Below are 23,501 nucleotides of genomic sequence, written 5' to 3'. Positions count from 1 at the left end.
TTATTTTGCCACACTACCTTTTAAAAAAAACAATGCATCACTCATCATAAACCATTTCATTGGCTATACTTATTTTCTTACCGCTTTCGCTTCGAATTGACATCAGTACCTTTTCGCACAGCGGCAAGATCGGACGTGATTTTTTTTATTTTTTTATTCTGCGGCTGGTCGTTACACTACTGTCAACAAGCCCTGAATTTACAAACAAACAATGTGTTACACATTGTAAGCGATTTCATTGGCTAACCGATATTTTACACTTCTGTCTCTATTGATGTGAGTGTGCTTGTCAAAATGTTTGAGTAAGATTAAAAATGTTTGTCAGTTTCAAAACGCGAACCAGTACTGTGGCCGTTTAATATTTGACGTGGCAAGAAGAAATGGTACAATACGCAACAAAGGGTTTGTACGTTTAAACTCCAATCTGTCTGCACTGCAATGGTAACAGCGCTCTTGCGTTGGTATTATTTTGCCACACTACCTTTAACAAAAAACCCAATGCATCACTCATCATAAACGATTTCATTGGCTATACTTATTTTCTTACCGGTTTCGCTTCGAATTGACTTCAGTACCTTTTCGCACAGCGACAAGATCGGACGTGTTTTTTATTCTGCGGCTGGTCGCTACTCTACTTGCCCTGAATTTACAACCAAACAATGTGTTACACATTGTAAGTGACTTCATTGGTCAGTCGATATTTTCCACCGCCTTAGCTTCAAATTGGTTTCACTTGTTATTCGCACCTTGAGATGATCAGACACGTTTCTCTGTACCTGAGCATTAGTCACTTCACAAACAATAAAACTAAAACACAAATGATCACGCCATGAGCGGCACATGGAAATTATGTTAGTCATGTTACGAAATATAGCACGACTTGTTTGGATGTACTTTTCTGTGGTCACTCTTTGATTACATGCGTCTTCAGTTCACTCTTGTGATATTTTTTTTAAAGGGTGTATTTTTTCTATGGATGTGATTGTGTTATGTTCTATATGTTCTTTTATGTTTTCAGTGATTTTACTTTATATCTGTATTTTAGTTTAGATGTATAGACTATGTAGTCTGAAATAAAGAATTCTTATGTTATCTTATGTAAGTGGAATGAGTGTTTCTTTGAAATTTTCATAAGGAAAATGTGCCATAAAAACAAACTTACGTGTCATTGTTTTTTCCTATATTCTCTCAGTTTACACTGAGGATGGGACGAACATTGTTACATTTTTTCCTGAACCCATGTTTTGACTTTAGAATTCAGAGTTAACCATAGGCAGGGTTATACAGTGCAATGTCACTTGCTTCATTCTTAAAAAAGCCGTGTGATTGTCTTTTTTCTGGAAAACTGTAAATCTAACTTTAGAAGAAAAAAAATTGCGTGACATATTGCAGTTCCAAAACAGGATAAAGTTAAGATACAAGAATTGTGCGAACTCAAGCTTTTATTTCATCCAATGATTTACTGATGGAAGAAAAAAAATCGTTCTACAATTTTTTAGGTGTAAACTTTTGAAAAAAATGACGTGACGAACAGTTCACGTAATTATGGTGACTACTGATCACAATTTTGGAGAGGTATCTTCAAACGGGAACATATTCCATTAGGGTCTAAATCAAAACTACAATGAGAGAGAAAGAGAGAGAGATCATGTATTCCTACTTTAAAAATATGACGACACGTACGTTTGTTTTTATGGCACATTTTCCTTATGAAAGTTTCAAAGAAACGCTCATTCCACTTACATAAGATAAGATAAGAATTCTTTATTTCAGACTACATAGTCTATACATCTAAATTAAAATATAGATATAAAGTAAAATCACTGAAAACATAAAAGAACATATAGAACATAACACAATCACATCCATAGAAAAAATACACCCTTTAAAAAAAATATCACAAGAGTGAACTGAAGACGCACGTAATTAAAGAGTGACCACAGAAAAGTACATCCAAACAAGTCGTGCTATATTTCGTAACATGACTAACATAATTTCCATGTGCCGCTCATGGCGTGATCATTTGTGTTTATTGTTTGTGAAGTGACTAATGCTCAGGTACAGAAAAACGTCTCTGATCATCTCACGGTGCGAATAACAAGTGAAACCAATTTGAAGCTAAGGCGGTGGAAAATATCGACTGACCAATGAAGTCACTTACAATGTGTAACACATTGTTTGGTTGTAAATTCAGGGCAAGTAGAGTAGCGACCAGCCGCAGAATAAAAAACACGTCCGATCTTGTCGCTGTGCGAAAAGGTACTGAAGTCAATTCGAAGCGAAACCGGTAAGAAAATAAGTATAGCCAATGAAATCGTTTAAATGAGTGATGCATTGGGTTTTTTGTTACAGGTAGTGTGGCAAAATAATACCAACGCAAGAGTGCTGTTACCATTGCAGTGCAGACCATTGCAGTGCAGACAGATTGGAGTGTAAACGTACAAACCCTTTGTTGCGTATTGTACCATTTCTTCTTGCCACGTCAAATATTAAACGGCCACAGTACTGGTTCGCGTTTTGAAACTGACAAACATTTTTAATCTTACTCAAACATTTTGACAAGCACACTCACATCAATAGAGACAGAATTGTAAAATATCGGTTAGCCAATGAAATCACTTACAATGTGTAACACATTGTTTGGTTGTAAATTCAGGGCTTGTTGACAGTAGTGTAACGACCAGCCGCAGAATAAAAAAAAAAAAAAAAAAACCTCCGATCTTGCCGCTGTGCGAAAAGGTACTGAAGTCAATTCGAAGCGAAAGCGGTAAGAAAATAAGTATAGCCAATGAAATCATTTATGATGAGTGATGCATTGGGTTTTTTTTTTTTTGAAAAAGGTAGTGTGGCAAAATAATACCAACGCAAGAGCGCTGTTACCATTGCAGTACAGACAGATTGGAGTTTAAACGTACAAACCCTTTGTTGCGTATTGTACCATTTCTTCTTGCCACGTCAAATATTAAACGGCCACAGTACTGGTTCGCGTTTTGAAACTGACAAACATTTTTAATCTTACTCAAACATTTTGACAAGCACACTCACATCAATAGAGACAGAATTGTAAAATATCGGTTAGCCAATGAAGTCACTTACAATGTGTAACACATTGTTTGGTTGTAAATTCAGGACAAGTAGTGTAGCGACCAGACGCAGAATAAAAAAACACGTCCGTTCTTGTCGCTATGCGAAAAGGTACTGAAGTCAATTCGAAGCGAAAGCGGTAAGAAAATAAGTATAGCCAATGAAATCGTTTATGATGAGTGATGCATTGTTTTTTCTTAAAAGATAGTGTGGCAAAATAATGCCAACGCAAGAGCGCTGTTACCATTGCAGTACAGACAGATTGGAGTGTAAACGTACAAACCCTTTGTTGCGTATTGTACCATTTCTTCTTGCCACATCAAATATTAAACGGCCACAGTACTGGTTCGCGTTTTGAAACTGACAAACATTTTTAATCTTATTCAAACCTTTTGACAATCACACTCACGTTGTCGAGTAGCGTAGTTTTCTGGAGTACGTACGTGTCGCAGCGACACAGTGCCGTCTCTAGCTCTCTTGAAGACACCAACTATCTGTTTTATTTTTCTTGCAACTATTTTCTTTCGTGGTAGGGTTTGAATCGAAGGGTCGTCAAGATGCATGAGGTGTTTAAGACGCAACGCTGTCGTTGGGTTCCTATATGCTTGGCTTTCACTTGTCTTGTGAAATATACCAAGTCATTGTCACAACGAGAGGTAGAGAGGGTATATATGGAAAGAATGAACTTGGTTAAATCATTTCTGAATCAGCAATCGAGATGAAACGATCGCACGATTTCAGTGAGAGAGAAGAAGAACGTAAGAGGCAGCGAAGTGACGTATCGCCTCACACACGAAAAGAAGTGTTCGCTCAAATAGAAGACATGAGCGAACCTGAACCAACACCTTCCACGTCTGCGACCAGACAGAGAGAGTCTACTCCAAACCAAAGTTCACCAGTCAACCCTGAAAAGTACTATCACATTCGAGAGACGGAAAAGCGCTCCTCTAGAAAATTTAGAACCACGGTTTACACCTACACGGTGAAGTTTAAAGATTTCAAGTCCGACGTACCGTTGGAGAAAGCAGAAGGGTTCATCACCGAGATGTGGGATTCTTTGCTCACCACACTCAAGCGACAATGTCAACCCAAAGAAGACGATCGCTTGACACTATCCATACAACACGACAGCCTGAAATCCCCTGTTTGGATCGAGTTTAGCAGACCCGCAGAACTGACCCCCTCCCCCCTTCCAAAGTCATGGACAAGATACAACAGGTGCAACAATCCAATGACAAGTTTGACATCACCGATGGTAAAGCCACACTGAAAATGACTCACGTCTCTCTTCCTCAAGGGACAGGACGCAAAAAGGTCTTATTGGTGAACGACCTTCGCAGCACCAAAAAGAGTCTCGTCCAAATTAACAACCCTCAAGACCAGATGTGCTTAGCCCGAGCCATCGTGGTGGGACGAACCTATGCCAACAAGAACGACACAGCAGAATGGAAAAGAGCCTGGAAAACTATTCAACAATCGGACCGAGCCAAACAACGAAACGAAGCAGAACTCCTGTTGCAACAAGCTGGCCTGTCCAAAGACACACCCTGTGGCATTCCTGAAATGCAAAAATTGCAAGATGTCCTAGCTCCACGCTACACCTTGAAAGTGCACCCTCAAGAAGTGCGTGGGCCTCTGTTGTTTCGAGGCCAAGATTTTAAGGATGGAAAATACATTCACCTTTATTATCACGATGAACATTTCGATACCATTACCAGTATCACTGGATTCCTGGGATATGTTTATTATTGTGAGAAATGTGACTATGGCCATAAAAATCGAGAACAACACAAACATTGTGGATCGAAATGCTCAGGATGTTTGGCCTCTCAACCCTGTCTGGACGAAGGACAAGAACCAGTGCATTGTCCAGCTTGTCAGCGCACGTTTGTCAGTCCTACCTGTTACCAACAACATTTGAAAACACAAGGTTCACAGAAGAAATGCGCTTGTCAACTGCTGAGATTGTGCCCCGCGTGTGGACAAGGCATACGTACCAATAATACCAAGGCACACGTATGTTCACGAAAAAAAAAATGTCACATTTGTCATCATATCGTGGACTTGGAACACCAGTGCTACATGCAAAAATACCAACCCCAACCAGAGAAAGAGGATGGTCACAAGAAGAAAAGCAATTTCATCTTTTTCGATTTCGAATGCATGCAAGAGACTGGCATTCACATTCCTAATTTCTGCGTGGCTCATCGAGCGTGCGAGAAGTGTATTCAAGAACCTATCTTCAGTTATTGCCCTCACTGCAGCAAATTTCCTGGAGGGCGTGAAAAAATCTTTCGAGGACCTAAGACGCTAGACGATTTTGCCAAATGGGTCTTAGACCCCATCGACAAGACATGGAGCAAAGAGGACATCGAACGTTACCGAGATTGTAATCGCCATGCCACAGTGATGGCTCACAATTTCTCCGGATACGATGGACAGTTTCTTTTGAGGTACTATACGGAACATGGTACCGAACGTCCTAAAGTCACTTTGAACGGAGCCAAAATCATTTTCATGCAAGTGGGACAAGTGCAGTTTAAAGATTCGATGAGTTACTTGGCCATGCCTTTGAGTCGAATGCCTAAAACGTTTGGAATGACAGAAATGGCTAAAGGTTATTTTCCTCACTTTTTCAATACGGAAGCCAATCAACATGCCGTTCTACCCCATTTGCCTGAGGCTCACTATTACGACCCCGACAACATGCGTACCGAACAACGAGAAGATTTCTACGCTTGGTACCAGGCTCATGCCTCTGACCCCTTCGACTTTCAGGAAGAAATGTTAAAGTATTGTCGTTCCGACGTGGACATTTTACAACGTTGCTGTGGAAAATTTCGAGAACTGTTCATGGAACACGGAGGGGTCGATCCTTTGAAAGAAGCTTGCACCATTGCCAAAGCGTGTTCCTTAGTGTACCGCCAACGATTCATGCCTCAAAAGACCGTGGCTGTCATCAGTCCTCAAACGACCAACTATGTCAGACTCAATATTCGGTCAAAGCCCTACGCTGGTTACATTACTTGTGCGACAAGGAAGGCAAATGGATTCAGCATGCCCGCAACGGAGGAGCCGAAAAGACCATCGGAACGTATTCGGTCGATGGCTGGGACTTAAAAAACCCGAAGATCGTGTACGAGTTTAACGGTTGCTTATTTCACGGATGTCCCGTCTGCTACCCTGATCGTGACACTAAAAATCAGTTTTTACAACGGACCATGGAAGACCTGTACCAGGACACTTGTCAGCGACGCATGAAGTTAGAACAGCAAGGCTACCAAGTGGTGGAAATGTGGGAACACGAATACGATCACCGTTTGAAAATCGATCCCGAGTTTAAACGTGTCGTGGAAAGTTACAAGCTGATGGACCCCCTGAACCCGAGGGATAGTTTGTACGGAGGAAGGACCAATGCCACCTGTTTGCTGTACCAAGCCGACGAAGGGAAAGGAGAAGAAATCAAATACTTGGATGTGTGTTCGCTGTATCCTTACGTGTGCAAATATTGTCACTTTCCTACAGGGCACCCGCGATTGCTGACGGAACACATCGACCTGGTCAACATTCAACAATACGAAGGCTTGATCAAGTGCAAAGTTTTGCCTCCCACGAACCTATACCATCCCGTCTTACCTCATCATTGTCAAGGCAAACTGATGTTTCCATTGTGCCGTACTTGTGCCGAAACGTGCAACCAAGATCAGCCTTGTCAGCACACCCAAGAAGAACGGGCCTTGACGGGAACCTGGGTCAGCGTGGAATTGTTCAGTGCTCTGGACATGGGATACCAACTGTTAGAAGTGTACGAAATTTGCCACTTTCCCAAGACAGAACAATACCACAAGGGTGACCCCACTCAGAAAGGCATTTTCGCAGACTACGTGGATGCCTTTTTGAAACTGAAGCAAGAAGCCAGCGGCTATCCTTCCTGGTGTCACACTCCCGAAGACCAAATAAAATTCAAAGAGAAATACCGGGAACAAGAAGGCATCACTTTAGATCACATCGAGAAAAACGAAGGCAGGCGATCGTTTGCCAAAGTGATGTTAAATTGCTTGTGGGGAAAAATGGCACAACGACCGTGTTTACCCAAGACGGAATATTTGACAGAACCTTCCTGCTACTTCCAGATGATTCACGACAAAACCAAATTCATCAAACACGTGGACGTCGTTCGCGAGGATTTGATCTTGGTCAATTACGAAGAAGATCTGGACTTTGTACAAGCCGACGCATTTGGAAATGTCATCATTGCGGCTTACGTGACAGCTCATGCTCGCTTAGAATTGTACGAAGCTTTAGAACTGTTAGGGGATCGCGTCCTGTACTTTGACACGGACAGTTGCATCTACATCGATCGACCGGGTCAGCAACACCCTAACATCGAAGGAGACCGTTTAGGAGCCTGGACAGATGAACATCCTGACGACAAGATTCTAAGTTTCGCGAGTGGCGGTCCTAAAAATTACGGCTTCGAATACCGGGACCAACAAGGAGAAGTGCACACAGAGTGTAAAGTGAAAGGATTGACTCTGAATTATCGTACCAGTCGTGTGGTCAACTTTGGCGTATTGAAAGAAGCCTTGCAGTCTGGAGAGGATGCAAACTTTAAAGTGACCACCTACCAGCCGAACAAGATTGTACGTTTACCCACTCACCACATCGTCAGTCGACCCTTGGAAAAAGTCTATCAAATCGTGTACCAGAAGCGAGTGCGACTTCCCAACCACTTTACTTTGCAGTACGGTCACATCAATATTGGTCAGCATATAAAAAAGGACAACGTCCAAGACCAACAGTTCATTGTCACTACTAAGACCAATCGAGAAAACATGAATCCCTTCAAACAGCAAGTATAGAGTGTAAGACTTAGTCCAACGAGAAACTCGGGTGTGATTCTTTGCCTCACTATCACATCACCAATGCAGTAACACATCTTATTTATGTACTAACGCCATGACAAACTACGTGCAACCAGTGAAACTTCCAGACCACAAAACTTTACCTTATGGACATACTGATATCACCCAGTATAAAAAGGACGACTTCCAAGAACGACACTTCATTGCGAGGACAAGCAACGAGAAAGATGAATCACTCTACGCAGATGGAAAAAGAGAAGGAACAAACATCACTGACCTCTTTCACTACCATACCGTCACAGCAAAGTGCGTCCAAGAAGGGAAAGGATTCAGTAGACCTACAGGAGTATTTTAGCATCCAAATGACTCAGACAGCGACCTCAAGAAAATTTAGAACGACAACTTACACCTACACGGTGAAATTTAGAGACTTCGCGTCTGACATTTCAGCCAAGGAAGTAGCAGGTTTCATTACGGACCTACTTGACTCACTGTTAGAGGAACTCAAATGTCATTGCCAAGTCAAAGATCGAGGTCGTTTGAGCCTATCTGTGTATCACGACAGTTTGAACTCACCTGTATGTCTCGGATTTAGCACACCTGCAGAAAAAAACTTCTTCCAAACTTTTGAGGACTATTGAAGACGTGCAGTCGATGAGAGGAAAATTTGACATCAACGAAGGAAAAGTAACCATTCATATGGTATACAGTGTACCTCCATGGGAAGAAGACGATGACTGCACTTGATCTGCTTACTGATAAGTGTACCTAGCACGATGGATATAACAGCCGATTTACGAATGAAACGGATTAAGTGATGGGAAATATCTACGCTGGGACACAAGTGCTAGCTGACCAGATTTTTAACAACGTGTGAGACGAATAGAGAGAGAGAGAAACAGGAACTTTGTCCTATTTGATTGCATGTTACTTGTTTTGTGTTAGCTTTTTCTTATAAATGAACATTAAATGTAAACAGGTTTACTAGAGCCAAGAACTAAATAACTAGTAAATAGGTTTGTTTGATGTAGAAATGCTTATGTATTAAATGGATAGTGCTTAGACCAAAGCACAGGCCAGAGAGCCCATGTATATACTTGAATAAATGTTTTGAACCCATACAATAGACTTTTCTTTTTTGAGCCTCTATTCTGTCTGTGAGGTTTGTTTTAGAACATTTCTGTCGTCTTTTCTGTGTTTAAATGTGCATTTGTATGTTTGTCCTTATCTACCCTTTGTCGTTACAAATACATTAAAATCCCTATAAAATGTTTTGACCCTATAAACCTCATGACGTCACCCAAAGTTCAATTCCCACTGACATCCAGGTGACATTCCCATGTTCAATTTCCATTGACGACAAAGTGCAAACCCCATATTTTAACGTTAAAGTCCCATTGACGTTAAAGTACTGGTCCTGTTCAATTTCCATGTTCAATTCCCCTTGACGCTCTACAGTTCCATCCATGTTAAAATTTCCCATGTTAAATTCCCCTTGACACCAGAGTGCATCGACTGTTTTTGCATGGTAAGTCCCCTTGACGCTAGGGTGACCCCATATACTACTCTCATGCATCACATCACATATTGTTTGCCAAGCAGTATGTACACCGCTGTTTGCAAATTGGACGTTCAATTAATCTCAGTGGTGCGCAAGCGACGCAAATCTCGAGGAATAAAAGGGAACTTAACAAATCTCTACTAACCATATTAAGCGATTACAGATTTAGTCACTGTTCTGCTATCATATAGGCACAGTACATGTTGCCTGTTTTATTCGTGGGGCTGACAGAAGAAGTATTTCGAAACAGTATTTTCTAGCTCAAATACTGAATAAATTAAATCCACACTATTCTCCGCACCTGTTTAAAACTAAAAATACAATTTTTTTGAACGTTGAGATTGTATTTGTCTTACTTTCTAATCTGATGTAAATCTCGTTCACCTATTAAAAAAAGAGGAAGGAAGTTTGATTTAGAGTTATCTCAGTTTAAAGAGCTTATTCCTTCAATGTAAATTCACGCTGAGACTTTCGATGGCCCGGTATCACTAAACATCTTAAGTGTGTTTTCGACTCAAATTTTGAGATTTTCCTCAATATTTGAGATTTTTCTCAAATCCTGTTTCACAAAGAACAAATGAGAAAAATCTAAACTCAGAGTTGAGAACTGTCCTCATTTATCTGAGGTTATGGTTATGCTCCCTCAAGTGGAGACGCTCAAATGCTCAGATATGGCGCTTGAATGATGTTATCGTCGACGTCATCAAAGGATTCGATTAGAAAGAAGAATTATAAGGGACAGAGGTAACCCAATGGACGTCGATGACACTGTTTTGTATGCTTATCATCTGACCCCGGTTTCACTAAACATCTTAAGTTTGAGGAAATTCTATACCTCAGATCCGTTGAGTTTTTGCCGAGCTGAGATTTTTCTCAGGTACCGTTTCAATATGCTTCCTCTTATCAACACTTGAGGATCCTCTACTAAGGACAAAGTCTGAGATCGATTATTACAGTCTTAAGCGACCACACCGGAAGACTCTCTACCTTGGAAGTGAAGCATATCATCATCACCATGGATTAGCGTGCGAACTCCCGCTAACTGTAAGTATTATTGTCGTCTGCTTTGAGTTTTCTTTTTCTAAGTAGATGTCAGTTATGGAGCACAAAGAAAATATCAAAAGATCAGGGAATTGGAACGAAAAGGAATTTTTTTTTACTTGTTCAGAATGTTTTAGAAAGAGAAAAGGTTCTTTTTGGAAAACTAAAAGGTTGTGGTGGGGTGGGTGGAGTTACACACTATGACAAGGAAAGGGCCTGGGTTGAAGTTGCAGAGGCTGTTAATGCGTAAGGATTATTCCAACATTTTAAAAACTCAGTATAATTTATCACTTATTGAAACTTACTATAATTTAATAAATTATGATATTACCATATGTATGTGTTGACTCGAAAATGGGTATCAGTTACGTAAGTCAATTACTAAAATTAACAGTGTAATTGTTTCCTGTGATATCGCGGGTTCTACGGTATCGCCGTATTCATCTTTTTTGGTATTTGTCCTTGATAGGGACACATATCATCGACTTAAATTTTAAAAAAACAAGGTGTTATAATGAAAAGTACATGTAATATTGATTTTAAGGATATACAGATTGTATGTGAGCACATGGGTATTGCCTTGTTTTGAAATAGTGCAATTCATCTGTGCATTTTTAACTTAGCATACTCATTAGCAATTCCAACATTTACAATAATTAAAATTAGTAATGCTAAATTAGTAACTCATGGCCCTCCAGTGTACATATGATAAGCATACAATAGTTGACAATATGCAGAAAATTACATCAAGCCTTGAATAAATCAATACCAATTGACCAGCCATATTGTAGGATGTTACTATACCATATTATTCAATTAACAATAGATCATATCTTTTAAAATGTTATTTTATCTGTACAAGAGTTGCCAATATTAATACAGTAAAACCTGTATATTATGACCATTGCTATGTGAGACCGCCTGTCATGGAAAAGCATATTCTTGATGAAAAGATAATTATATAGTAAGTAATAGCCTATTAAGAGATAACACCTGTCTTGAGTGATCTTATTTCATTGGTAGAAGGAATGGTCTTTCAAGAGTGATGTTACTGTATTACTTGAAGCATAAAGTAAAATTGTCTAGAATGTTTAATTTAAAAATTTGCTATTGATTATTATTCATGATTATAAATTTGACCATTAATGGAAATATAATCATAGTTATTGTAACATTTATAAGTACTTTAAATAATCAATCAAGATTCATCTTAAGGTCAATATCCTAATAAATTTTGTTCCCTCTTTTAGCATTTCCTCCGAGCCAAGAACTGTACTTCAGTGCAGAAAGCAGTATGATAACATAAAGCAAAGAGATAATTGAACATAAAAGATTAACAGCAAAACCAATATTATGGAATGAATTTATTGAACCAGAACATATTTATTACACATCTAATGTTATGGACTTTAATGGTGCATACAATTTAAGTAATTAATTTTTATTTAACTACTTAGGGGTTGTATTGGGTATATGCATGTTACAATGATTCTGCAAAAAATTAATATTTTGTTCTCACCAATTACTATAATTCACCCTCCAAAACATATTTAAAAAATGACCCATCTACTTTACCTACAGTATAAATAGTGTATCACTTCTGCATTAACGAGCGTTGGTTCACACAAGTATTACAGTATCTTTGTAAAAATAATAACTTAAAATTGAATTTTATCATTAAATTTTTCCAGTCCTGAAATATTGTGTTGGTTAGATAGTCTGTAGTTTCAACAAACTTATTCATTATATAATTTTTAGCCAAAGAGAGGCTAGATGGAATTAAAATGCCACAAACTGGAGGAGGGCCAAAACCTAGTGATCCACCACTTAGCCAACACCTTCTTTTGGAGCAATTAGGTGGAAGGCCACAAATGTGTGATCTGTATGCATGCCTAGATACGGAAGGTAAACTATATGTTAAGTGCACATCCATATAAATAGTAATTGTATCATAATTACTATAAGATATTACAATTTCCATTTATATTCTGATAATTGTTCCACTGGTGAGAAAAGTTAACAAATTTATTTGATTAATTAACAGTCAATGATAACATCATCAATATTTTGGTACATGCTACATATGTTTATACAATTATTAACAAGTGATGAGATTTACATAGAAAATGTGAATACTACTTTTCAAACATAAGAATTATATTTATCGTAGTATCATCATATTGTGAAATACAATTGTAATGATCATAATATGTCATCAAATTATTTTAATTAATTATAGTATTTGTTCATTTACAAAATAATTAAATCATGTATAGCAATTGTAAATATAATGCATAGATTATGACATATAATAAAAATTCATAGTTTCATATCATAGTCATTTTTTCAAAAGAATATGGATTTTAAACACATTTTTATCCATCTTTTTCTTTCAGTGGAAAATCTTGAGGAGGAGGTGGGAAAAATTAAATGTTCTGGCATGCAGGGAACATCTGAACCATTGCCAGGACCAAGCAATCAATCATTATCATCAGGTAAAAGTAATAAATGTTTACTGTTTTACCAATGATTAAAAACTCAAAACTGATACTATACTACCGAAAATATTTAGCAAATGTTTCAAAATATTACCAAATCCAATATGTTATAAAATTAAGGTTTTTGCAAAATAGGTTTGCTTCCAAACCACACACCCTTAGCAAAGCTCAAGGACACTAAAAGATATTCATCCACAATATTCAATATCAGTTATACTATAATAGTATAGTTTTAAATATTATTATAATAAGTATGAAGCAGATTTTCATTATTTCAATGACTGTTGGTATATAATTATGAAACATATGGACATTACAATTACACTAATTGCACAATCACGGTAATAAATGGGAAATATTATGTTTTTTTCAAGAAGTATTATATTAGAATATTACATAAATTTACCACCATATTTCAACTACCTTATTTAATGCAGTGGTAGTGGGTAAATAATATGCCCTGATTGTTATATCCTATATTGATTAACCAATAAACACACAGATATTAATATATTTTTAAAAAAAACCTATTCATATGTTTCCATTCATTCACATCAACATTATTTTCTTTCCAGATTCAGTGTCCATCATATCAGTACCTTCAAACAGTCAACGTTTCATACGTCAAGGAAACAAAAGATTTAAAACAACATATAAATATGCCAATGCTGACGAGGAGAACTTAAAACTGGAGAACAAAAAAATTGAATTGGAGACCATAAAACTAGAAAAAGAGATTATAAAACTAGATTTGGAAATTACTAAATTACAGAAGGAGAAAGAAATGTTTATAAAATTGGATGCAAATTTAAGCCTTAAAAATGAAATTCTTATATTAAAAAAGGAAATTCTCCTTCAACAAGCAACTCAGATGTGTTTCTTTGAACAATAAATAATCTAATAATTGTCTTCAGTGCATCTGTGTTATAAATGTGATAATGTATTTTTTGCTTTTTGCATATATTTATACTGAATTGTCTTCATTTATATTAAATTATATAATAATAAACATATAATACAAGAGTTTAATTAGATAATGAATTAAAATAAAATATTTCATGAAAAATATGTCCTGCATATATAATCACGCAAAGCATTTCCATCCCCTGGTTCATAAATATTTAAAATTTCTTCATTATCTGCAATTAAATCATCAGCTGGAATGATGCCCCCTTGTATATGCCTATGTTATGAAGAACAACACAGGTCAATGTGTATAAGGTAGCTTTATCAGCAGAAACTCTCATTCCATTTATGCAAACATGGGAAACACCTCTTTAGGATGCCAAATGTTTGTTCTATAATGACTCAGGCTCTACATAAGGCATCATTGTACTTCTTCTGTGCAGTTGTGGTAGCTGCAATGTATGGTGTCATAAAGAAGTTCTGACAAGGATAGCCAGAGTCACCAAGTAGAAATCCATCATATTTACCTGAAAATATTAGTAATTATATATCAGATATATGGTATCGGTTACATAAATGAAAATTAAATTGTAATATTGGATATTAAAAGGGATATATTAGCACAATTAAATTTATCACTTAAAATTATCATCATATTTTAAAATATATCATCTTAGTAACATGTATTATAGGTAAAAATAATTTTTGTTTGCTCTTGATAGGATAAATTATTGTAATTTTGAATGACATCTTCTCAGTAAGATTGCATATTATTCAACCACAATACCTATGATCAATGATTCATATAATCCAAAATCATCAAGATATATTCTATGTCCAGGAGATACATATCCATATATAAGGCTAGATTCAACATGACATAAAGAAATATTACTTTTGTTTGATGAACTGTGCTTTTGAACTTATACCTACATCATAACCACCAGTAATTTGGTAAAAAATTACTTAAAAATAAAACAATATTATGAAATGATTTTTGTGCACAAATAATTATATATATATATATATATATATATATATATATATATATATATATATATATATGCACATTGATTACCATTTTCAAATGCAGTACATAGTTTACTTTCCCGGAACATCCTTGAGTCATGAACAGAGCCTGGCCACTTTGCTACACAGTTTGTTATTTGGAATCTATAGTTACAGGTCATCTGAAAAGTAATATATTAAGTTTAAAATTGCACATACAAGGTTATATCAATATCTATTGTAATTGTCCTTTATTTACACTTTAAATTCACAAATTTGACATGTACATAATAACAAATATTACATTTTTAATGTACCTGTAATCCAATAAATAATGTGTTTTGGATGATAACACAAACTTTATTACAGTATATAGATTTATCTTTCCATGTTTTATGTGTATTTCTCAATTTCCCCTATTAGTTCAATATATTGACAATTGCAGTTTCAATTATAATATTTGTAAATTTTGGGGCAAAGTGTCTCTCACACTATATGTTCCTCCTTTATTAATTACCTGTACATTAAGTGAATGAAATCCTTTTCTGTTTACATAATCCTGTTCATTCGAACTTGGGGCCTGAATCCTGATTAATGTGCCATCTATTGCCCCTATAACATTTGGAAATCCTGTAATTAAAATCAATAATTTATTTTTAAAGTATTTGATATTATGGACATCCAGTATATGCTCAAAAATAAAAATTACAAGTTCAGAAATGGGTAAAGTGTGGCATAATGATAGCTAACTCAAATAATATAATAGATTAAATCATATTGAAAGCATTAAATACTAAATTCTTTACCCCATGTTTATTGATAATTAGCCTTCCTTTTCATGAACATTGTATATGTGAATTTGAATTCCTGTTGCTAAAGTGACCAATTTCATCTTGATTTTGACATTTTAGTATACATATAATCATGCCTGTTCACTTCTATGAACATCTATGATTATCTACTATATTCTCTTCACTGGTATAGTTAATCAAAATCTATAAGATATCCTTTAGCAAATGAAATTGTGTTATGATACATCATTAATGAATGCCTTACATTATATTACTCAATTTTTGAAGTAAACTATACTTATTTATCTTTAATTTGTCTTTGTTATTTGTCCCAAATGTCTGCATGGAATAAAATGTGGTGTATTAAAGATACATATTAATGTAGTTTCAAGCAACAAATGTGATTTATTCCACCATGTTTCATAATCTCAAAAATTGCATACATTTTGTACTAACAATTATTTAAACACACACACAGATATATATATATATATATATATATATATATATATATATATATATATATATATAAATGGACAATGTGTCGTCTGTATATGTGTATACATGTCGTGTTTCTATTCTGGCGCAAGTGCTAGGAATTTTTCATTATCCGGATCCTATGTTGACATTTTTTAAACAATTAATTTAATTACTAATAATAATATTAACAACAATTCCGTCAAGCCCATATAAACTTATTAACATAATTTATTTTTAAATCGCACAGTCCTACCTTCAGTCAACTCGTTTACTTTGTAACCGAATAACACATATTGCAGGCTTCGTAGTTATAACAATGAATAAAAAATACGGCATGTTTCTTTCTGTGCAAACTCTATCACAGTAATGTCCAACCTATTTTATACCATTAGTCACTTTTTTTTCTTTCTTGAAGCCGAAAGCTGCAGCAGAAAACTAAAAATCAACGACTATATAGCTGTCAGAGCTCTGGCGGGCCATTTAAATCATCCCGCTGGCCGCATGTTTGACGGCACTGCATTATCCGACATCATCAGCTGTTTTTACTAGGGGTCATGGCCATATGACGTAAAAGGAGCGGATGCTGCTAATAATCAACACAAATTTTTTTTTTTTGGAAAATACTTTGAGTAAAATAAAATAAATGGAAAATACCTTACCAGAAATCCTGTAAAACCCCTGCTTGACAACTGATGCTGCCTCTTGTCTGGGAAATTGTATGAACTTCTTTGCCTGTCTCACTAAGTCGACAATAACATCGTTCAAGCGCCATATTTGAGCGTCTCCACTTGAGGGAGCATAACCATAACCTCAGATAAATGAGGACAGTTCTCAACTTTGAGTTTAGATTTTTCTCATTTGTTCTTTGTGAAACCGGATTTGAGAAAAATCTCAAATATTGAGGAAAATCTCAAAATTTGAGTCGAAAAACACACTTAAGATGTTTAGTGATGGGTTCAGGAAAAAACTGTAACAATGTTCGTCCTGAGGACTAGGACGAATATTGTTACAATTTTTTCCTGAATCCATGTTTTGGCTTTAGAATTCAGAGTTAACCATAGGCAGGGTTATACAGTGCAATGTCACTTGCTTCATTCTTGAAAAAGCCGTGTGATTGTCTTTTTTTCTGAAAAACTGTAAATCTAATGTTAGAAGAAGAAAAATTCCGTGACATATTGCAGTTCCAAAATAGGATAAAGTTAAGATACCAGAATTGTGCAAACTCAAGCTTTTATTTTATCCAAAGATTTACTGATGGAAGAAAAAAAATCGTTCTACAATTTTTTAGAGTGTAAACTTTTGAAAAAAATAAGATGACAAACGGAACAGTTCGCGTAATTATGGTGACCACTTATCACAATTTTGGAGAGGTATCTTCAAACGGGAACATATTTCATTAGGGTATAAATCAAAACCACAGAGAGAGAGAGAGAGAGCATGTATTCCTACTTTAAAAATATCACGACACGTACGTTTGTTTCTTACGGTATATTTTCCTTATGAAAGTTTCAAAGAAACACTCATTCCACTTACATAAGATAAGATAAGAATTCTTTATTTCAGACTACATAGTCTATACATCTAAATTAAAATACAGATATGAAGTAAAATCACTGAAAACATAAAAGAACATATAGAACATAACAATCACATCCATAGAAAAAATACACCCTTTAATAAATATGACAAGAGTGAACTGAAGACGCATGTGATTAAACAGTGATCACAGAAAAGTACATCCAAACAAGTCGTGATATATTTCGTAACATGACTAACATAATTTCCATGAGTCGCCCATGGCGTGATCATTTGTGAGTTAGTTTTATTGTTTGTGAAGTGACTAATGGTCAGGTACAGAAAAACGCGTCTGATCATCTCGCGGTGCGAATAACAAGTGAAACCAATTTGAAGCTAAGGCGGTGGAAAATATCGACTGACCAATGAAGTCACTTACAATGTGCAACACATTGTTTGGTTGTAAATTCAGGGCAAGTAGAGTAGCGACCAGCCGCAGAATAAAAAAAAAACAACACATCCGATCTTGTCACTGTGCGAAACGGTACTGAAGTCAATTCGAAGCGAAAGCGGTAAGAAAATAAGTATAGCCAATGAAATCGTTTATGATGAGTGATGCATTGTTTTTTTCTTAGGTAGTGTGGCAAAATAATGCCAACGCAAGAGCGTTGTTACCATTGCAGTGCGGACAGATTGGAGAGTGTAAACGTACAAACCCTTTGTTGCGTATTGTACCATTTCTTCTTGCCAGATCAAATATTAAACGGCCACAGTACTGGTTCGCGTTTTGAAACTGACAAACATTTTTAATCTTACTCAAACATTTTGACAAGCACACTCGCATGAATAGAGACAGAAGTGTAAAATATCGGTTGGCCAATGAAGTCACTTACAATGCGTAACACAATGTTTGGATGTAAATTCAGAGCAAGTGGTGTAGCGACCAGCCGCAGAATAAAAAAAAACAAACAAAAAACACGTCCGATCTTGTCACTGTGCGAAAAGGTACTGAAGTCAATTCGAAGCGAAAGCGGAAAGAAAATATGTATAGCCAATGAAATCGTTTATGATGAGTGATGAATTGTTTTTTCTTAGGTAGTGTGGCAAAATAATGTCAACGCAAGAGCGTTGTTACCATTGCAGTGCAGACAGATTGGAGTGTAAATGTACAATCCCTTTGTTGCATATTGTACCATTTCTTCTTGCCACATCAAAATATTAAACGACCACAGTACTGGTTCGAGTTTTGAAACTGACAAACATTTTTAATCTTACTCAAACATTTTGTCAAGCACACTCACATCAACAGAGACAGATGTGTTACAGTACCAGGTGTCAGTTTTTTTGTTATTTTTTTCCCCTTCAAGCTAGTGATTTTGGGGTTTGTATAAAGAAACTAAAAGTACAGTGAACCTCAAGGATGATAACCCAAGCTGTCTGTCCATTGATGTATGTATTTACATCAGAAGAAATATGATCCTAAAACAAAAAGATATAAGGCAAGCATGATTAGAACGAACACAAAGACAGCAAATTGTAGTAACAAAGGTATGTTTTCCTTCACATCCGCGTAACTTAAAGTTTCAATCCCCTTGCAAGACAAACTTGGTACCTTTTGTAGAGCTTGAAATAAAAAAACTGAACAAACTTAAACACTTTGCTATAGATACATGTATTTTCTTTTGCAGCAACAGACTAAACAACATAAATAAATTAAATCTTCTAGCAAAAAAGAAATACATCATAAAAATAGAATTAAAGATTAACGATGACTAACCAACAAAACCGAATTTAACAAAGGCAATGACATGTGTAGAAATGCCTCTCAGTTTGAGAAAGTATTTGGATGTCATATGCCAAGTACCAACAACTTGAAAAAAATGTATAAACAGAGAGAAACCTTAACTCAAAATTTAATTTTGTTCCAAATTGTTTGTGTCTTTAGGGAATATACCTAAGAACTAATAAAGGGTGGAACAGGGAAGATACACATAAAAGCTTTGATATTTCTGAAAAAAATGAGGTGATATTCCTACAGTTCTTAACCAGCTATATATGCTTGGACGGGTCTGTTGGATATCCACAAATAAAGAAGTACAGATTCTGGTCATGTTGCAAGTGTGTGCGTGTTTTGGAATATGGTTAAACTTGGATACACAATTTTCTCGTGACACTTATAAAGTGAAGACTGTACAACTGTCAGAAGCCAAAGTCATATAACTTTTGTACGGTTTGTAAAGATTTCCACTTTAGAAAATGTGAAGTATCACAAGTTATTATCACAAACAGAAATGGAACATAGGGGCTTGACAGTTGTTGTTTAGACACCTCTGCTCAACTTCACAACTTACTTGCTCTGTCTCATATTTTGATCTTAAGGAAAGACCATCTTTGTGCAGCAACAGTGGTAACAGCAGGAGGAGACGCCGTCACTGCTGTCGAAAAAGGGTAGTTCTTTTAAAAATGCGTTTAGTATATTTTTTATAAATATCAGATGAAGAAAACGTGTGTTAAAACAGGGTTGGTAGAATGTATTCAGCGACAAAGTAGAAGTGACTGAGAGAAGGAGACAACGTTGTCGAGTGGCGTAGTTTTCTGGAGTACGTACGTGTCCCAGCGACACAGTGCCGGCGTCTCTAGCTCTCTTGAAGACACCAACTGTCTGGGTTTTTTCTCTTGCAACTTTTTTCTTTCGTGGTAGGGTTTGAATCGAAGGGTCGTCAAGATGCATGAGGTGTTTAAGACGCACCGCTGTCGTTGGGCTCCTATATGCTTGGCTTTCACTTGCCCTTGTGAAATATACCAAGTCATTGTGACAACAAGAGGTAGAGAGGGTATATATGGAGAGAATGAACTTGGTTAAATCATTTCTGAATCAGCAATCGAGATGAAACGATCGCACGATTTCAGTGAGAGAGAAGAAGAACGTAAGAGGCAACAAAGTGACGTATCGCCTCACACACGAAAAGAAGTATTCGCTCAAATAGAAGACATGAGCAAACCTGAACCAACACCTTCCACGTCTGCGACCAGACATAGAGAGCCCACTACAAACCAAAGTCCACCAGTTAACCCTGAAAAGTACTATCACATTTGAGAGACGGAAAAGCGACCCTCTAGACAATTTAAAACCACGACTTACACCTACACGGTGAAGTTTAAAGATTTCAAGTCCGACGTACCATTGGAGAAAGCAGAAGGGTTTATCACCGAGATGTGGGATTCTTTGCTCACCACACTAAAGCGACAATGTCAACCCAAAGAAGACGATTTCTTGACACTATCCATAGATCACGACAGCTTGAAATCCCCTGTTTGGATCGAGTTTAGCAGACCCGCAGAACTAACCCCTTCCAAAGCCATGCACAAGGTTCAACACGTACAACAATCTAATGATCAGTTTGACATCACCGATGGTAAAGCCACACTGAAAATGGCCCACGTCTCTCCTCCTCAAGGGACTGGACGCAAAAAGGTCTTATTGGTGGACGACCTTCGCAACACCAAAACAAGTCTCGTCCGAATTAACAACCCTCAAGACCAGATGTGTTTAGCCCGTGCCATCGTGGTGGGACGAACCTATGCCAACAAGAACGACACGGTAGAATGGAAAAGAACCTGGAAAACTATTCAACGATCCGACCGAGCCAAACAACGAAATGAAGCAGAACTCCTGTTACAACAAGCCGGACTGTCCAAAGACACACCCTGTGGCATTCCTGAGATGCAAAAATTGCAAGATGCCCTAGCTCCACGATACATCTTGAAAGTGCACCCTCAAAAAGTGCGCGGACCTCTGTTGTTTCGAGGCCAAGACTTTAAGGACGGAAAATACATTCATGTATATTATCAAGATGAACATTTCGATACCATTACCGCCATCCCCGGATTCCTGGGATACAGATATTACTGTGAGAAACGTGACCGTGGTTATAATAATCGAGAGCAACACAAGCATTGTGGATCGAAATGCTCAGGATGTTTGGCCTCTCAACCCTGTCTGAGCGAACGGCAAGAACCAATGCATTGTCCTGCTTGTCTGCGCACGTTTGTCAGCCCTGCCTGTTACCAACAACATCTGAAGACGCAAGGTTCACAGCAGAAATGTGCTTGTCAGCTCCTGAGATTGTGCCCTACGTGTGGATAAGGCATACGTACCAATAATACCAAGGCACACGTATGTTCACGAAAAATAAATGTCACATTTGTCATCACATCGTGGACTTGGAACACCAGTGCTACATGCAAAAATACCAACCCCAACCAGAGAAAGAGGATGGTCACAAGAACAAAAGCAATTTCATCTTTTTCGATTTCGAATGCATGCAAGAGACTGGCATTCACATTCCTAATTTCTGCGTGGCTCATCGAGCGTGCGAGAAGTGCGTTCAAGAACCTATCTTCAGTCATTGCCCTCACTGCAGCAAGATTCCTGGAGGACGTGAAAAAATCTTTCGGGGACCGAACACGCTAGCCGATTTCGTTCGATGGGTCTTAGACCCCATCGACAAGACGTGGAGCCAAGAGGACATCGAACGTTACGGAGATAGTCATCGTCATGCCACGGTGATGGCTCACAATTTCTCCGGATACGATGGACAGTTTCTTCTCAGATACTATACGGAACATGGCACCGAACGTCCTAAAGTGACTTTGAACGGAGCCAAAATCATTTTCATGCAAGTGGGACAAGTACTGTTTAAAGATTCGATGAATTACTTGGCCATGCCTTTGAGTCGAATGCCTAAAACGTTTGGAATGACAGAAATGGTTAAAGGGTACTTTCCACACTTTTTCAATACGGAAGCCAATCAACACGCCGTTCTACCCCATTTACCTGAGGCTCACAATTACGACCCCGACAACATGCGTACCGAACAACGAGAAGCTTTCTACGCTTGGTACCAGGCTCACGCCTCGGACCCTTTCGACTTTCAGGAAGAAATGCTTAAGTATTGTCGTTCCGACGTGGACATTTTACAACGTTGCTGTGGAAAATTTCGAGAACTGTTCATGGAACACAGAGGGGTCGATCCTTTGAAAGAAGCTTGCATCATTGCCAAAGCGTGTTCCTTAGTGTATCGCCAACGATTCATGCCTCAAAACACCGTGGCTGTCATCAGCCCTCAAACGACCAACTTTGCAAACGTCAATACTCGGTCAAAGCCCTACGTTGGTTACATTACTTGTGCGACAAGGAAAACAAATGGATTCAGCATGCCCGCAACGGAGGGGGTGAAAAGACCATCGGAACGTATTCGGTAGATGGCTGGGACTTAGAAAACCCCAAGATCGTGTACGAGTTTAACGGTTGCTTATCTCACGGATATCCCGTCTGTTACCCTGATCGTAGCACTAAAAATCAGTTTTTACAACGAACCATGGAAGACTTGTACCAGGACACTTGTCAGCGACGCCTAAAGTTAGAACAGAAAGGATACCAAGTGGTGGAAATGTGGGAACACGAGTAGGATCACCGTTTGAAAATCGATCCCGAATTTAAACGCATCGTAGAAAGTTACCAGTGGGTGGACCCCTGAACCCAAGGAATAGTTTGTACGGAGGTAGAACCAATGCCACCTGTTTGCTGTACCAAGCCGACGAAGAGAAAGGAGAAGAAATCAAATACTTGAACGTGTGTTCGCTGTATCCTTACGTGTGCAAATATTGTCACTTTCCTGCAGGGCACCCGCAATTGCTGACGTAACACATCGACCTGAAAAACAATCGACAAATCGAAGGTCTGATCAAG

At 37.5% G+C, this 23,501-nt stretch overlaps 1 protein-coding gene across 3 annotated transcripts in view; it reads right to left on the bottom strand.

The window, feature by feature from the left end:
* Positions 1 to 23,501, bottom strand: part of LOC149776243 (protein mono-ADP-ribosyltransferase PARP12-like) — a 60,904-nt gene that overhangs the window by 33,954 nt on the left and 3,449 nt on the right. Inside the window, exon 1 of one of the 3 annotated variants that reach the window (XM_089942283.1) lies at positions 10,346 to 10,455. The exons of 1 other annotated variant lie outside the window; for it this stretch is intronic. The gene's annotated coding sequence lies outside the window, so the exon portion shown is untranslated. Of the gene's footprint in view, positions 1 to 10,345; positions 10,456 to 23,501 lie in introns of those variants that run through there. One more of the 3 variants, XM_089942281.1, reaches the window with a different exon arrangement.

The sequence above is a fragment of the Sinohyriopsis cumingii genome, chromosome 18 (assembly GCF_028554795.1).
Source record: "Sinohyriopsis cumingii isolate HCF-2022 chromosome 18, ASM2855479v2, whole genome shotgun sequence".
Lineage (NCBI taxonomy): Eukaryota > Metazoa > Mollusca > Bivalvia > Unionida > Unionidae > Sinohyriopsis > Sinohyriopsis cumingii.
The sequence above is the reverse complement of the archived record's forward strand: the minus strand, read 5'-3'. Positions and strand labels throughout refer to the sequence as shown.